Consider the following 4,782-nt stretch of genomic DNA (forward strand, 5'->3'; position numbering starts at 1 on the left):
TGTGTGTGCGTGCGTGTGTGTGTGTGTGTGTGTGTGTGTGTGTGTGTGTGTGTGCGTGTATGCGTGCGCGTGTGGGTGTGTGGGTGTGTGTGTGTGTGTACGCGCGCCCGGGGGTGTGGTGTGTATGCGTGCGCGTGTGTGTGTATGTGTGTGTATGTGTGTGTATGCGTGCGCGCGCGTGTGTGTGTGTGTGTGTGTGTGTGTGTGTGTGTGTGTGTGTGTGTGCGTGTGTGCGTGTGTGTGTGCGCGCGCGTGCATACGCGCGCGCGAGTGTGGAGTATGTGTATACGCACGCGCGCGCGCCGGTGTGGTGTGTATGCGTGTGCGTGTGCATGGGTGTGTGTGTGTGTGTGTGTGTGTGTGTGTGTGTGTGTGCGTGTATGCGTGCGCGTGTGGGTGTGTGGGTGTGTGTGTGTGTGTACGCGCGCCCGGGGGTGTGGTGTGTATGCGTGCGCGTGTGTGTGTGTGTGTGTGTGTGTGTGTGTGTGTGTGTGTGTGTGTGTGTGTGCGTACGTGCGCGCGTGTGATGTCCGTATGTGTGTGACGAGTGCGAATCGCCGCTAGGGGGCAAAAAACATATAGTTGCGGCACGGCGGGTGGTAAACCAACAGCTGATTTCCGGTGCAAAATTGGTCGGCTCCATCGCGCGCCGCGACTAATTCTGTCGACACAATTTGACGCTATTTTATTTTTGACGCGCAAAACGACGACGAATAAGACGGATCTCGGTCGCAAGGAAAGCTACGCTCCGAGCGTCGCTCTCACCTTGAATGAAGTGCCCCGATGACGTCACAGCTCGACGTTTTATCGTTTCATCTTTAGCTTATATTGTTCCTCGCTTAGTACGAGGACCCTTCACCGAGCTCTAGCGCGAACGCCATCACTGTATCTGGTTATGGTATCGAGCAGGTCATGAATGGCGGTAGCCTGTGTGGGGGGGAGAGAGGAAGATGCTCGGGAGAAGGTTGGAGGGAAGACGGAGTATGTCGAATTGTTATTATTTATATTATTCGTACGGGTGCTAGCGAGAGGGGGGGGGGGAGAGTCGGGTTTGATCTCCATGATGAGTTTCTGCTATGATGAGCCATCGTGTTGGACGATGCTTCATTACCAGATGCCTGCGTACCTACGAGGTTTTCCTCTCTTTAATTAATTAATGAATTCATTAAATTTTTTATTTATTTATTTATATATTTATTTATTTATTTATTTATTTATTTACTTTACTTATATATTTATTTATTTATTTATTTATTTATTACTGTGTTTATAATTATTATGTGTGTATTTATTAATCTGTTTTATTCACTCATTTATTTACTCATTTATTCATTCATTCATTCATTCATTTAATTAATTATTTCATTATCGATCATTTGCGTTTTCTTTTTATATTACTTCATATTATTTCGCCCTGTATCTTCTCATTTCTTTGCTCATTTCTTTATATGAGAAGCGGGATTGCGCATTATATACGTGTGTTTGTGAGCTGCCCGTGTGACCATACAGTACAGGTCAGACCGACGGTCGGCCTGCGGTCGGGCGTAAATGAGCTGCAATGTTCGCAGAGACGAGATAATGCTTCCCAGATTTTGGCAGCGGGAACCCAAAAGACGTCAGCGCTCTCAGACGGTCGCTTGTTGCCTCCCACAAATAGATGCCGTCACAGGATCGGCCGCTGACGGTGACTCCAGGGCCGATCATGTGTGTGTGTGTGTGTGTGTGTGTGTGTGTGTGTGTGTGTGTGTGTGTGTGTGTGTGTGTGTGTGTGTCGTGTGTGTGTGTGTGTCGTGTGTGTGTGTGTGTGTGTAGATTGTGTGTGTTTGTGTTGTTTGTGTGTGTGTTTGTGTGTGTTTGTGTGTGTGTTGTGTGTGTATGTGTGTGTGATGTTGTGTGTGTTGTGTGTCTTTCCGCATGCGCGTGGGTAGGTACTCCGTATACGGTAGTGCATGTGTGCGTGCTGTACGCGCGTGCGTGCTGTGGCGGTTGAGAGTTGGCTTAGTAGACAATCAGAAATTTAGGTGCAGAGTCATATAATGGGGAAGCATCGATGCTGCATGACAAAACCTCGACACGAAGATCATCAGCCAGCGCAAACACAGATGGCCACGGTGATTAAAACATGCGGGCCGAACTATAAACAAAAGACGCATGCAGCAGCCGCTGCGCCCTCGTACGCCATCAATTAGTTGATCGCGTACAAGGAATTCTTCTGCCTTCGCTTCTCGCCAGCCACTACTTCCCTCCATTCCGATTCCTCATTCGCGCAAATCTGGTTTTTCTATGGGCGCCTCGCGTTCGGGCGGCTATATACGAATACGTCATTCCCGTGAACTCGCCTACACAGATCGCTATCCTATTAGACGTCATAGCGTGCTGTGCACAAATACAGGCCATCCACTGAACATTGATCACGCTCGCTGCGGTGGCGAACTATGTCAAACTATAGTCGGACGACGGTATCGCATCCGTCATGCGTCCCCCGCGCCACCGCCACCCGCCGCCTCGGCTTTGAGGTGTTTTAATAAAAAAGAATTTCATATGGACGAATGCGCATTCACGTGCATTCACTGCACTATTAATATACGCCGAGTATAAGGAGGCGTATAACAGTAAGCCGCTCCGAGATTGTTCACCGTTTGCACACTACTTTCGTCTCTAGAAAACGGCCTTTTTTGGCGAATTTTTTTCCGGCCGAAAATTCCGGCAGCTAGAGTGCAATTAATTAGGCAACTTGTAGCACGCAAGTTGGATGCCTCGTGGACGTGGAGAGAAAGCATTAGAAGTAAAACATTAATTTTTGTTTTGTATTCGTGAGATCCGTTCAGGTGGCGTAAGTCAGAGCGACCGGTTCGTGTTTTTGTCTATGAAACTGTGTCCAGCAAACTTGCCAGAAATTCGCATCATGAGAGCTGGCAAAAGTTTCGAGCGGAGCCATAGAGGCATGAACTCTGTAGCTTATTTAACATGAATAAAGTGTATGATTGTGTAAGCGAAAAGTAAACAAGTGTGAGTATTTTTTAATTTAATATCTGTTCGATGCTTATTCAGGCCTGCACGGCTTATGCGACGGCCCTCTACTGTTGATTGCAACACCTTAAAAGCCACATTGTTAAAGAGTGCGCTTTTTGCCAAAGGAGTCGAATAATTTGAGCTTTTTATGGTGAATGAAAATCGTGTATGCTAGTGCTCTCAGTCCAGTTGTTTAGTCACATGCATGCTCAAATAACATTTTATACATGTTTTTTTAGTAAACATGTAACATATCCGTGTACATTATTTGCATGTATTTAGGCATAAAAATACACTAATTTTTACGACACATTTGCGTGTCCAAAAAAATATGATAACTTATTTTCTTTTACTCTAATTGTCGCACTACTAACCCCTAAACAGTGTAAAAATTATCTTAACTTTAATGCTTATGCATTTTACCCTAACGCCTGCGTTCATAACACTACGCATAACCGTCATGAAGCGAACATTGATTTTCTTCTGTGTTTGGGGGCTCTTTTCCGAGAGCGATATCTCAGCTCGTTGGAGTTATGCCACCTTTGAAATTCGATACCCGTATAAGGAAAAGGCGTCGAAATCTTCAATCCTAAAATTCCCTCAAGTCGATACGTCTCGTCTTTCTGCTCGTTTTAAGGAGGGGATTAATAATCAGTAAAGGCCTCGAGAATTGTTCACGTGTGCACTACTCTCGTTCTCTAGAAAAGCGCCTTTTTGGCATTTTTTTCACCGGCCGAAATTCGGGCACTAGAGTCAATAATTAGCATTGTGCACGCAAGTTGAAATGCACTCAGTGTACGTGTGAGAAAAGCATTTAGAAGTAAAAATTATTTTTGTTGTTGTATTCGTGAGATTCGCGTCAGGTGCGTAGTCAGAGCGAGCCGTTCGTTGTTATTTTGTGTATGAAAGTGTGTGCCAGACAGACTTGCAGAGAAATCTCGCGATCATAGAGCTGGCAAAAGTTTCGAGCGGAGCAGGCTAGAGCATGAATCTGTAGTTAATTTACATGAATAAAGTGTATGTTGTGCGTAGCGAAGTAACAGTGTGAGTATTTTAATTAATATCTGTTTCGATGCTTATTCAGGCCTGCCAGCCTATCGGACGGCCTCTACTGTTTTGATCAACACCTAAAGGCGCAAGCATTCGTGTCGGTGTCAGGAAATTACCCGCTCGTGACATGTATAATGACAGCCGGCATGGTGGCAGAGGTCGCGCCGCATGCGCACTGCCCGCCGCGCGCTACGAGGGCGAGATGTTCGCGCGCATGGCGCACGTGCCGCGCGCGCTACGAGGGCGAGGGATGTTCGCGCGCAGCCGAGGGAGTGTTGGTGGCAGCGACGAAAGGCAGGCAGCAGCCCTGAAGCGCGCAAGCTTGCACAAGCGGACTTCCACGCGCGGTACTACACACAGCACATCACACGCGCGCGCGACACCGCACACACACAGGCACTTATTTTGGCACACACACACACACAGCACACGACACACCACCCACACACCACACACGCAAACACATGCGCGCGCAACACACACACACACACCGCGCGCCACTAACCACACAATACACACACCGCCACACACAGAGCTCACACACAACAACAGCACGCACAATATGCACATACACACGCACACAGCACCGCGCACACGACCACACAAGACGCACACCAGACACACACACCGCGCGCGCGGCACACACACACACATACACACACGCCATCGACACACCACCCACACACACACACGCCCACAACACACCCCCCCCCCCCCCCC

The 4,782-nt window shown here is 48.0% G+C and overlaps 1 long non-coding RNA gene across 1 annotated transcript in view; it reads left to right on the forward strand.

Annotated features, from left to right (window-relative positions):
• Positions 1-3,118: 3,118 nt before the first annotated feature.
• The window catches only part of LOC106804705, a 13,661-nt gene continuing 11,997 nt past the window's right edge, over positions 3,119-4,782 (forward strand). Inside the window, exon 1 of the long non-coding RNA XR_001393355.1 lies at positions 3,119-3,163. This is a non-coding gene — a long non-coding RNA (uncharacterized LOC106804705). The remainder of the gene's footprint in view (positions 3,164-4,782) is intronic.

This window comes from Priapulus caudatus, unplaced genomic scaffold (genome assembly GCF_000485595.1).
Source record: "Priapulus caudatus unplaced genomic scaffold, Priapulus_caudatus-5.0.1 Scaffold83, whole genome shotgun sequence".
Classification (NCBI taxonomy): Eukaryota; Metazoa; Priapulida; class Priapulimorpha; order Priapulimorphida; family Priapulidae; genus Priapulus; species Priapulus caudatus.